We start from the raw sequence: 14866 nt of genomic DNA on the forward strand, positions 1-14866 counted from the left end.
GAGATTTGAAGGCCAAATCACATATCGTGATACTACATGAAATAGTATCGAAATATTGGTAAAAATGAATATATTTACGTAATATCAAACTACATGAAAAACGTGAAAAAAAGTCACTATATAACCATATTTGAGGATTTTAACTTCAAATCATAGAGCGAGGTTTCGTATTATTTAGTTCCAAGAAAAGACATATGACAATGTTGTTTCCAATACAAATGATAAAAAACAATGTGTTTTCATTAGAATTAACTATAATGTTCTTGATTTTCCGTTTATATTAACGAGGGAAGATGTACACGTAAAACCGCTCTAATCCGGCTGAAACGTCGATATATGCAATAAAAACCGAACTTCACCCCTTTTCAATATCTTACTCAGTATTTTAACGAGAAACAAATAGTTGATTGAAAATGAAGTATTTAAGGTTATTATCTAATCAATTATGTGTTTGCATCATTTTTATCGTATATATATGAATTAATACCCATGGACTGAAAATTCACAAAAACGTGGAAAACGGCAAAATATTGCCTAATTCGATGATATTTTGTTTAAATCACATGAAGGAAAAGGAGATGATAAACGTCAAAATATTGCTATATTCGATGATTTTTCGTACGAAACAAAATGCAAGAAAACTTGCTTAAAATGCAATATTATGCGAAATTCTGAGATATGAAGGCCAAATCACATATCGTGATACTACATGAAATAGTATCGAAATATTGGTAAATATGAATATATTTACGTAATATCAAACTACATGAAAAACGTGAAAAAAGTCACTATATAACCATATTTGAGGATTTTAACTTCAAATCATAGAGCGAGGTTTCGTATTATTTAGATCCAAGAAAAGACATATGTCAATGTTGTTTCCAATACAAATGATAAAAAACAATGTGTTTTCATTAGAATTAACTATAATGTTCTTGATTTTCCGTTTATAATAACGATGGAAGATGTACACGTAAAACCGCTCTAATCCGGCTGAAACGTCGATATATGCAATAAAAACCGAACTTCTCCCCTTTTCAATATCTTACTCAGTATTTTAACGAGAAACAAATAGATGATTGAAAATGAAGTATTTAAGGTTATTGTCTAATCAATTATGTGTTTGCATCATTTTTATCGTATATATATATGAATTAATACCCATGGACTGAAAATTCACAAAAACGTGGAAAACGGCAAAATATTGCCTAATTCGATGATATTTTGTTTAAATCACATGAAGGAAAAGGAGATGATAAACGTTAAAATATTGCTAAATTCGATGATTTTTTCGTACGAAGCAAAATGCAAGAAAACTTGCTTAAAATGCAATATTATGCGAAATTCTGAGATTTGAAGGCCAAATCACATATCGTGATACTACATGAAATAGTATCGAAATATTGGTAAAAATGAATATATTTACGTAATATCAAACTACATGAAAAACGTGAAAAAAGTCACTATATAACCATATTTGAGGATTTTAACTTCAAATCATAGAGCGAGGTTTCGTATTATTTAGTTCCAAGAAAAGATATATGACAATGTTGTTTCCAATACAAATGATAAAAAACAATGTGTTTTCATTAGAATTAACTATAATGTTCTTGATTTTCCGTTTATATTAACGAGGAAAGATGTACACGTAAAACCGCTCTAATCTGGCTGAAACGTCGATATATGCAATAAAAACAGAACTTCTCCCATTTTCAATATCTTACTCAGTATTTTAACGAGAAACAAATAGATGATTGAAAATGAAGTATTTAAGGTTATTATCTAATCAATTATGTGTTTGCATCATTTTTATCGTATATATATGAATTAAAACCCATGGACTGAAAATTCACAAAAACGTGGAAAACGGCAAAATATTGCCTAATTCGATGATATTTTGTTTAAATCACATGAAGGAAAAGGAGATGATAAACGTCAAAATATTGCTATATTCGATGATTTTTATTACGAAACAAAATGCAAGAAAACTTGCTTAAAATGCAATATTATGCGAAATTCTGAGATTTGAAGGCCAAATCACATATCGTGATACTACATGAAATAGTATCGAAATATTGGTAAAAATGAATATATTTACGTAGTATCAAACTACATGAAAAACGTGAAAAAAGTCACTATATAACCATATTTGAGGATTTTAACTTCAAATCATAGAGCGAGGTTTCGTATTATTTAGATCCAAGAAAAGACACTTGCTTTTGTTGAAGACAATGTTGTTTCCAATACAAATGATAAAAAACAATGTGTTTTCATTAGAATTAACTATAATGTTCTTGATTTTCCGTTTATAATAACGATGGAAGATGTACACGTAAAACCGCTCTAATCAGGCTGAAACGTCGATATATATGCAATAAAAACAGAACTTCTCCCCTTTTCAATATCTTACTCAGTATTTTGACGAGAAACAAATAGATGATTGAAAATGAAGTATTTAAGGTTATTGTCTAATCAATTATGCGTTTGCATCATTTTTATCGTATATATATATGAATTAATACCCATGGACGGAAAATTCACAAAAACGTGAAAAACGGCAAAATATTGCCTAATTCGATGATATTTTGTTTAAATCACATGAAGGAAAAGGAGATGATAAACGTTAAAATATTGCTAAATTCGATGATTTTTTGTACGAAGCAAAATGCAAGAAAACTTGCTTAAAATGCAATATTATGCGAAATTCTGAGATTTGAAAGCCAAATCACGTATCGTGATACTACATGAAATAGTATCGAAATATTGGTAAAAATGAATTTATTTACGTAATATCAAACTACATGAAAAACGTGAAAAAACTCACTATATAACCATATTTGAGGATTTTAACTTCAAATCATAGAGCGAAGTTTCGTATTATTTAGTTCCAAGAAAAGACATATGACAATGTTGTTTCCAATACAAAAGATAAAAAACAATGTGTTTTCATTAGAATTTACTATAATGTTCTTGATTTTCCGTTTATATTAACGAGGGAAGATGTACACGTAAAACCGCTCTAATCCGGCTGAAACGTCGATATATGCAATAAAAACCGAACTTCTCCCTTTTCAATATCTTACTCAGTATTTTAACGAGAAACAAATAGATGATTGAAAATGAAGTATTTAAGGTTATTATCTAATCAATTATGTGTTTGCATCATTTTTATCGTATATATATATGAATTAATACCCATGGACGGAAAATTCACAAAAACGTGGAAAACGGCAAAATATTGCCTAATTCGATGATATTTTGTTTAAATCACATGAAGGAAAAGGAGATGATAAACGTTCAAAATATTGCTAAATTCGATGATTTTTCGTACGAAAGCAAAATGTAAGAAAACTTGCTTAAAATGCAATATTATGCGAAATTCTGAGATTTGAAGGCCAAATCACATATCGTGATACTACATGAAATAGTATCGAAATATTGGTAAAAATGAATATATTTACGTAATATCAAACTACATGAAAAACGTGAAAAAAGTCACTATATAACCATATTTGAGGATTTTAACTTCAAATCATAGAGCGAGGTTTCGTATTATTTAGTTCCTAGAAAAGACATATGACAATGTTGTTTCCAATACAAATGATAAAAAACAATGTGTTTTCATTAGAATTAACTATAATGTTCTTGATTTTCCGTTTATATTAACGAGGGAAGATGTACACGTAAAACCGCTCTAATCCGGCTGAAACGTCGATATATGCAATAAAAACCGAACTTCTCCCCTTTTCAATATCTACTCAGTATTTTAACGAGAAACAAATAGATGATTGAAAATGAAGTATTTAAGGTTATTATCTAATCAATTATGTGTTTGCATCATTTTTATCGTATATATATATGAATTAATACCCATGGACTGAAAATTCACAAAAACGTGGAAAACGGCAAAATATTGCCTAATTCGATGATATTTTGTTTAAATCACATGAAGGAAAAGGAGATGATAAACGTCAAAATATTGCTATATTCGATGATTTTTATTACGAAACAAAATGCAAGAAAACTTGCTTAAAATGCAATATTATGCGAAATTCTGAGATTTGAAGGCCAAATCACATATCGTGATACTACATGAAATAGTATCGAAATATTGGTAAAAATGAATATATTTACGTAATATCAAACTACATGAAAAACGTGAAAAAAAGTCACTATATAACCATATTTGAGGATTTTAACTTCAAATCATAGAGCGAGGTTTCGTATTATTTAGTTCCAAGAAAAGACATATGACAATGTTGTTTCCAATACAAATGATAAAAAACAATGTGTTTTCATTAGAATTAACTATAATGTTCTTGATTTTCCGTTTATATTAACGAGGGAAGATGTACACGTAAAACCGCTCTAATCCGGCTGAAACGTCGATATATGCAATAAAAACCGAACTTCTCCCCTTTTCAATATCTTACTCAGTATTTTAACGAGAAACAAATAGATGATTGAAAATGAAGTATTTAAGGTTATTATCTAATCAATTATGTGTTTGCATCATTTTTATCGTATATATATGAATTAAAACCCATGGACTGAAAATTCACAAAAACGTGGAAAACGGCCAAATATTGTCTAATTCGATGATATTTTGTTTAAATCACATGAAGGAAAAGGAGATGATAAACGTCAAAATATTGCTATATTCGATGATTTTTATTACGAAACAAAATGCAAGAAAACTTGCTTAAAATGCAATATTATGCGAAATTCTGAGATTTGAAGGCCATATCACATATCGTGATACTACATGAAATAGTATCGAAATATTGGTAAAAATGAATATATTTACGTAGTATCAAACTACATGAAAAACGTGAAAAAAGTCACTATATAACCATATTTGAGGATTTTAACTTCAAATCATAGAGCGAGGTTTCGTATTATTTAGATCCAAGAAAAGACACTTGCTTTTGTTGAAGACAATGTTGTTTCCAATACAAATGATAAAAAACAATGTGTTTTCATTAGAATTAACTATAATGTTCTTGATTTTCCGTTTATAATAACGATGGAAGATGTACACGTAAAACCGCTCTAATCAGGCTGAAACGTCGATATATATGCAATAAAAACAGAACTTCTCCCCTTTTCAATATCTTACTCAGTATTTTGACGAGAAACAAATAGATGATTGAAAATGAAGTATTTAAGGTTATTGTCTAATCAATTATGCGTTTGCATCATTTTTATCGTATATATATATGAATTAATACCCATGGACGGAAAATTCACAAAAACGTGAAAAACGGCAAAATATTGCCTAATTCGATGATATTTTGTTTAAATCACATGAAGGAAAAGGAGATGATAAACGTTAAAATATTGCTAAATTCGATGATTTTTTGTACGAAGCAAAATGCAAGAAAACTTGCTTAAAATGCAATATTATGCGAAATTCTGAGATTTGAAAGCCAAATCACGTATCGTGATACTACATGAAATAGTATCGAAATATTGGTAAAAATGAATTTATTTACGTAATATCAAACTACATGAAAAACGTGAAAAAACTCACTATATAACCATATTTGAGGATTTTAACTTCAAATCATAGAGCGAAGTTTCGTATTATTTAGTTCCAAGAAAAGACATATGACAATGTTGTTTCCAATACAAAAGATAAAAAACAATGTGTTTTCATTAGAATTTACTATAATGTTCTTGATTTTCCGTTTATATTAACGAGGGAAGATGTACACGTAAAACCGCTCTAAACCGGCTGAAACGTCGATATATGCAATAAAAACCGAACTTCTCCCCTTTTCAATATCTTACTCAGTATTTTAACGAGAAACAAATAGATGATTGAAAATGAAGTATTTAAGGTTATTATCTAATCAATTATGTGTTTGCATCATTTTTATCGTATATATATGAATTAAAACCCATGGACTGAAAATTCACAAAAACGTGGAAAACGGCAAAATATTGTCTAATTCGATGATATTTTGTTTAAATCACATGAAGGAAAAGGAGATGATAAACGTCAAAATATTGCTATATTCGATGATTTTTCGTACGAAACAAAATGCAAGAAAATTGCTTAAAATGCAATATTATGCGAAATTCTGAGATTTGAAGGCCAAATCACATATCGTGATACTACATGAAATAGTATCGAAATATTGGTAAAAATGAATATATTTACGTAATATCAAACTACATGAAAAACGTGAAAAAAGTCACTATATAACTATATTTGAGGATTTTAACTTCAAATCATAGAGCGAGGTTTCGTATTATTTAGATCCAAGAAAAGACACTTGCTTTTGTTGAAGACAATGTTGTTTCCAATACAAATGATAAAAAACAATGTGTTTTCATTAGAATTAACTATAATGTTCTTGATTTTCCGTTTATAATAACGATGGAAGATGTACACGTAAAACCGCTCTAATCCGGCTGAAACGTCGATATATGCAATAAAAACCGAACTTCTCCCCTTTTCAATATCTTACTCAGTATTTTAACGAGAAACAAATAGATGATTGAAAATGAAGTATTTAAGGTTATTATCTAATCAACTATGTGTTTGCATCATTTTTATCGTATATATATATGAATTAATACCCATGGACGGAAAATTCACAAAAACGTGGAAAACGGCAAAATATTGCCTAATTCGATGATATTTTGTTTAAATCACATGAAGGAAAAGGAGATGATAAACGTTAAAATATTGCTAAATTCGCTGATTTTTCGTACGAAGCAAAATGCAAGAAAACTTGCTTTAAATGCAATATTATGCGAAATTCTGAGATTTGAAGGCCAAATCACATATCGTGATACTACATGAAATAGTATCGAAATATTGGTAAAAATGAATATATTTACGTAATATCAAACTACATGAAAAACGTGAAAAAAGTCACTATATAACCATATTTGAGGATTTTAACTTCAAATCATAGAGCGAGGTTTCGTATTATTTAGTTCAGAGAAAAGACATATGACAATGTTGTTTCCAATACAAATCATAAAAAACAATGTGTTTTCATTAGAATTAACTATAATGTTCTTGATTTTCCGTTTATATTAACGATGGAAGATGTACACGTAAAACTGCTCAAATCCGGCTGGAACGTCGATATATGCAATAAAAACCGATGAAAATGAAAAAACCGATGACGATGAAAAACGTGAAAAAAGTCACTGTTTAACCATATTTGAGGATTTTAACTTCAAATCATAGAGCGAGGTTTCGTATTATTTGGATCCAAGAAAAGACATATGACAATGTTGTTTCCAATACAAATGATAAAAATCAAAGTGTTTTCATTAGAATTAACTAAAATGTTCCTGGTTTTCCGTTTATATTACCGATAGAAGATGTACACGAAAATCGCTCTATTCCGGCTGAAACGTCGATATATGCAATAAAAACAGAACTTCTCCCCTTTTCAATATCTTACTCAGTAATTTTAACGAGAAACAAATAGTTGATTGAAAATGAAGTATTTAAGGTTATTATCAAATCAATTATGTGTTTGCATCATTTTTATCGTATATATATGAATTAATACCCATGGACTGAAAATTCAAAAAACGTGGAAAACGGCAAAATATTGCCTAATTCGATGATATTTTATTCAAATCACATGAAGGAAAAGGGGATGATAAACGTAAAAATATTGCTAAATTCGATGATTTTTCGTACGAAACAAAATGCAAGAAAACTTGCTTAAAATGCAATATTACGCGAAATTCTGAGTTTTGAAGGGCAAATCACATATCGTGATACTACATGAAATAGTATCGGAATATTGGTAAAAATGAATATATTTGCGTAATATCAAACTACATGATTAACGTGAAAAAGTTACTATTTTACCATATTTGAGGATTTTACCTTCAAATCATAGAGCGAGGTTTAGTATTATTTAGATCCAAGAAAAGACATATGACAATGTTGTTTCCAATACAAATGATAAAAATCAATGTGTTTTCAATAGAATTAACTAAAATGTTCCTGATTTTCCGTTTATATTTCCGATGGAAGATGTACACGAAAACCGCTCTATTCCGGCTGAAACGTCGATATATGCAATAAAAACAGAACTTCTCCCCGTTTCAATATCTTACTCAGTATTTTAACGAGAAACAAATAGTTGATTGAAAATGAAGTATTTAAGGTTATTATCAAATCAATTATGTGTTTGCATCATTTTTGTCGTATATATATTGAATTAATACCCATAGACTGAAAATTCACAAAAACGTGGAAAAACGGCAAAATATTGCCTAATTCGATGATATTTTGTTTAAATCACATGAAGGAAAAGGAGATGATAAACGTTAAAATATTGCTAAATTCGATGATTTTTCGTACGAAGCAAAATGTAAGAAAACTTGCTTAAAATGCAATATTATGCGAAATTCTGAGATTTGAAGGCCAAATCACATATCGTGATACTACATGAAATAGTATCGAAATATTGGTAAAAATGAATATATTTACGTAATATCAAACTACATGAAAAACGTGAAAAAAGTCACTATATAACCATATTTGAGGATTTTAACTTCAAATCATAGAGCGAGGTTTCGTATTATTTAGATCCAAGAAAAGACATATGACAATGTTGTTTCCAATACAAATGATAAAAAACAATGTGTTTTCATTAGAATTAACTATAATGTTATTGATTTTCCGTTTATATTAACGATGGAAGATTTACACGTAAAACCGCTCTAATCCGGTTGAAACGTCGATATATGCAATAAAAACCGAACTTCTCCCCTTTTCAATATCTTACTCAGTATTTTAACGAGAAACAAATAGATGATTGAAAATGAAGTATTTAAGGTTATTATCTAATCAATTATGTGTTTGCATCATTTTTATCGTATATATATATGAATTAATACCCATGGACGGAAAATTCACAAAAACGTGGAAAACGGCAAAATATTGCCTAATTCTATGATATTTTGTTTAAATCACATGAAGGAAAAGGAGATGATAAACGTTAAAATATTGCTAAATTCGATGATTTTTCGTACGAAGCAAAATGCAAGAAAACTTGCTTAAAATGCAATATTATGCGAAATTCTGAGATTTGAAGGCCAAATCACATATCGTGATACTACATGAAATAGTATCGAAATATTGGTAAAAATGAATATATTTACGTAATATCAAACTACATGAAAAACGTGAAAAAAGTCACTATATAACCATATTTGAGGATTTTAACTTCAAATCATAGAGCGAGGTTTCGTATTATTTAGTTCCAAGAAAAGACATATGACAATGTTGTTTCCAATACAAATGATAAAAAACAATGTGTTTTCATTAGAATTAACTATAATGTTCTTGATTTTCCGTTTATATTAACGAGGGAAGATGTACACGTAAAACCGCTCTAATCCGGCTGAAACGTCGATATATGCAATAAAAACCGAACTTCTCCCCTTTTCAATATCTTACTCAGTATTTTAACGAGAAACAAATGGATGATTGAAAATGAAGTATTTAACGTTATTATCTAATCAATTATGTGTTTGCATCATTTTTATCGTATATATATGAATTAAAACCCATGGACTGAAAATTCACAAAAACGTGGAAAACGGCAAAATATTGCCTAATTCGATGATATTTTGTTTAAATCACATGAAGGAAAAGGAGATGATAAACGTCAAAATATTGCTATATTCGATGATTTTTCGTACGAAACAAAATGCAAGAAAACTTGCTTTAAATGCAATATTATGCGAAATTCTGAGATTTGAAGGCCAAATCACATCGTGATACTACTTGAAATAGTATCGAAATATTGGTAAAAATGAATATATTTACGTAATATCAAACTACATGAAAAACGTGAAAAAAGTCACTATATAACCATATTTGAGGATTTTAACTTCAAATCATAGAGCGAGGTTTCGTATTATTTAGTTCCAAGAAAAGACATATGACAATGTTGTTTCCAATACAAATGATAAAAAACAATGTGTTTTCATTAGAATTAACTATAATGTTCTTGATTTTCCGTTTATATTAACGATGGAAGATGTACACGTAAAACTGCTCAAATCCGGCTGGAACGTCGATATATGCAATAAAAACCGAACTTCTCCCCTTTTCAATATCTTACTCAGTATTTTAACGAGAAACAAATAGATGATTGAAAATGAAGTATTTAAGGTTATTATCTAATCAATTATGTGTTTGCATCATTTTTATCGTATATATATGAATTAAAACCCATGGACTGAAAATTCACAAAAACGTGGAAAACGGCAAAATATTGCCTAATTCGATGATATTTTGTTTAAATCACATGAAGGAATAGGGGATGATAAACGTCAAAATATTGCTAAATTCGATGATTTTTCGTACGAAACAAAATGCAAGAAAACTTGCTTAAAATGCAATATTACGCGAAATTCTGAGATTCGAAGGGCAAATCACATATCGTGATACTACATGAAATAGTATCGGAATATTGGTAAAAATGAATATATTTGCGTAATATCAATCTACATGATTAACGTGAAAAAGTTACTATTTTACCATATTTGAGGATTTTACCTTCAAATCATAGAGCGAGGTTTCGTATTATTTAGATCCAAGAAAAGACATATGACAATGTTGTTTCCAATACAAATGATAAAAAACAATGTGTTTTCATTAGAATTAACTATAATGTTCTTGATTTTCCGTTTATATTAACGAGGGAAGATGTACACGTAAAACCGCTCTAATCCGGCTGAAAGTCGATATATGCAATAAAAACCGAACTTCACCCCTTTTCAATATCTTACTCAGTATTTTAACGAGAAACAAATAGATGATTGAAAATGAAGTATTTAAGGTTATTATCTAATCAATTATGTGTTTGCATCATTTTTATCGTATATATATGAATTAAAACCCATGGACTGAAAATTCACAAAAACGTGGAAAACGGCAAAATATTGCCTAATTCGATGATATTTTGTTTAAATCACATGAAGGAAAAGAAGATGATAAACGTCAAAATATTGCTATATTCGATGATTTTTCGTACGAAACAAAATGCAAGAAAACTTGCTTAAAATGCAATATTATGCGAAATTCTGAGATTTGCAGGCCAAATCACATATCGTGATACTACATGAAATAGTATCGAAATATTGGTAAAAATGAATATATTTACGTAATATCAAACTACATGAAAAACGTGAAAAAAGTCACTATATAACCATATTTGAGGATTTTAACTTCAAATCATAGAGCGAGGTTTCGTATTATTTAGATCCAAGAAAAGACATATGACAATGTTGTTTCCAATACAAATGATAAATAACAATGTGTTTTCATTAGAATTAACTATAATGTTATTGATTTTCCGTTTATATTAACGATGGAAGATTTACACGTAAAACCGCTCTAATCCGGTTGAAACGTCGATATATGCAATAAAAACCGAACTTCTCCCCTTTTCAATATCTTACTCAGTATTTTAACGAGAAACAAATAGATGATTGAAAATGAAGTATTTAAGGTTATTATCTAATCAATTATGTGTTTGCATCATTTTTATCGTATATATATATGAATTAATACCCATGGACGGAAAATTCACAAAAACGTGGAAAACGGCAAAATATTGCCTAATTCTATGATATTTTGTTTAAATCACATGAAGGAAAAGGAGATGATAAACGTTAAAATATTGCTAAATTCGATGATTTTTCGTACGAAGCAAAATGCAAGAAAACTTGCTTAAAATGCAATATTATGCGAAATTCTGAGATTTGAAGGCCAAATCACATATCGTGATACTACATGAAATAGTATCGAAATATTGGTAAAAATGAATATATTTACGTAATATCAAACTACATGAAAAACGTGAAAAAAGTCACTATATAACCATATTTGAGGATTTTAACTTCAAATCATAGAGCGAGGTTTCGTATTATTTAGTTCCAAGAAAAGACATATGACAATGTTGTTTCCAATACAAATGATAAAAAACAATGTGTTTTCATTAGAATTAACTATAATGTTCTTGATTTTCCGTTTATATTAACGAGGGAAGATGTACACGTAAAACCGCTCTAATCCGGCTGAAACGTCGATATATGCAATAAAAACCGAACTTCTCCCCTTTTCAATATCTTACTCAGTATTTTAACGAGAAACAAATAGATGATTGAAAATGAAGTATTTAAGGTTATTATCTAATCAATTATGTGTTTGCATCATTTTTATCGTATATATATGAATTAAAACCCATGGACTGAAAATTCACAAAAACGTGGAAAACGGCAAAATATTGCCTAATTCGATGATATTTTGTTTAAATCACATGAAGGAAAAGGAGATGATAAACGTCAAAATTTTGCTATGTTCGATGATTTTTCGTACGAAACAAAATGCAAGAAAACTTGCTTAAAATGCAATATTATGCGAAATTCTGAGATTTGAAGGCCAAATCACATATCGTGATACTACATGAAATAGTATCGAAATATTGGTAAAAATGAATATATTTACGTAATATCAAACTACATGAAAAACGTGAAAAAATTCACTATATAACCATATTTGAGGATTTTAACTTCAAATCATAGAGCGAGGTTTCGTATTATTTAGTTCCAAGAAAAGACATATGACAATGTTGTTTCCAATACAAATGATAAAAAACATTGTGTTTTCATTAGAATTAACTATAATGTTCTTGATTTTCCGTTTATATTAACGAGGGAAGATGTACACGTAAAACCGCTCTAATCCGGCTGAAATGTCGATATATGCGATAAAAACCGAACTTCTCCCCTTTTCAATATCTTACTCAGTATTTTAACGAGAAACAAATAGATGATTGAAAATGAAGTATTTAAGGTTATTATCTAATCAATTATGTGTTTGCATCATTTTTATCGTATATATATATGAATTAAAACCCATGGACGGAAAATTCACAAAAACGTGGAAAACGGCAAAATATTGCCTAATTCGATGATATTTTGTTTAAATCACATGAAGGAAAAGGAGATGATAAACGTTAAAATATTGCTAAATTCGATGATTTTTCGTACGAAGCAAAATGCAAGAAAACTTGCTTTAAATGCAATATTATGCGAAATTCTGAGATTTGAAGGGCAAATCACATATCGTGATACTACATGAAATAGTATCGGAATATTGGTAAAAATGAATATATTTGCGTAATATCAATCTACATGATTAACGTGAAAAAGTTACTATTTTACCATATTTGAGGATTTTACCTTCAAATCATAGAGCGAGGTTTCGTATTATTTAGATCCAAGAAAAGACATATGACAATGTTGTTTCCAATACAAATGATAAAAATCAATGTGTTTTTAATAGAATTAACTAAAATGTTCCTGATTTTCCGTTTATATTTCCGATGGAAGATGTACACGAAAACCGCTCTATTCCGGCTGAAACGTCGATATATGCAATAAAATCAGAACTTCTTCGCCTTTCAATATCTTACTCAGTATTTTAACGAAAAAAGAAATAGTTGATTGAAAATGAAGTATTTAAGGTTATTATCTAATCAATTATGTGTTTGCATCATTTTTATCGTATACATATATGAATTAATACCCATGGACGGAAAATTCACAAAAACGTGGAAAACGGCAAAATATTGCCTAATTCGATGATATTTTGTTTAAATCACATGAAGGAAAAGGAGATGATCAACGTTAAAATATTGCTAAATTCGATGATTTTTCGTACGAAGCAAAATGCAAGAAAACTTGCCTAAAATGCAATATTATGCGAAATTCTGAGATATGAAGGCCAAATCACATATCGTGATACTACATGAAATAGTATCGAAATATTGGTAAAAATGAATATATTTACGTAATATCAATCTACATGAAAAACGTGAAAAAAGTCACTATATAACCATATTTGAGGATTTACGTAATATCAAACTACATTGAAAAACGTGAAAAAAGTCACTATATAACCATATTTGAGGATTTTAACTTCAAATCATAGAGCGAGGTTTCGTATTATTTAGTTCCAAGAAAAGACATATGACAATGTTGTTTCCAATACAAATGATAAAAAACAATGTGTTTTCATTAGAATTAACTATAATGTTCTTGATTTTCCGTTTATATTAACGAGGGAAGATGTACACGTAAAACCGCTCTAATCCGGCTGAAACGTCGATATATGCAATAAAAACCGAACTTCTCCCTTTTTCAATATCTTACTCAGTATTTTAACGAGAAACAAATAGATGATTGAAAATGAAGTATTTAAGGTTATTATCTAATCAATTATGTGTTTGCATCATTTTTATCGTATATATATATGAATTAATACCCATGGACGGAAAATTCACAAAAACGTGGAAAACGGCAAAATATTGCCTAATTCGATGATATTTTGTTTAAATCACATGAAGGAAAAGGAGATGATAAACGTTAAAATATTGCTAAATTCGATGATTTTTCGTACGAAGCAAAATGTAAGAAAACTTGCTTAAAATGCAATATTATGCGAAATTCTGAGATTTGAAGGCCAAATCACATATCGTGATACTACATGAAATAGTATCGAAATATTGGTAAAAATGAATATATTTACGTAATATCAAACTACATGAAAAACGTGAAAAAAGTCACTATATAACCATATTTGAGGATTTTAACTTCAAATCATAGAGCGAGGTTTCGTATTATTTAGTTCCAAGAAAAGACATATGACAATGTTGTTTCCAATACAAATGATAAAAAACAATGTGTTTTCATTAGAATTAACTATAATGTTCTTGATTTTCCGTTTATATTAAAGAGGGAAGATGTACACGTAAAACCGCTCTAATCCGGCTGAAACGTCGATATATGCAATAAAAACGAA

This window comes from Procambarus clarkii, chromosome 63 (genome assembly GCF_040958095.1).
Source record: "Procambarus clarkii isolate CNS0578487 chromosome 63, FALCON_Pclarkii_2.0, whole genome shotgun sequence".
Classification (NCBI taxonomy): Eukaryota; Metazoa; Arthropoda; class Malacostraca; order Decapoda; family Cambaridae; genus Procambarus; species Procambarus clarkii.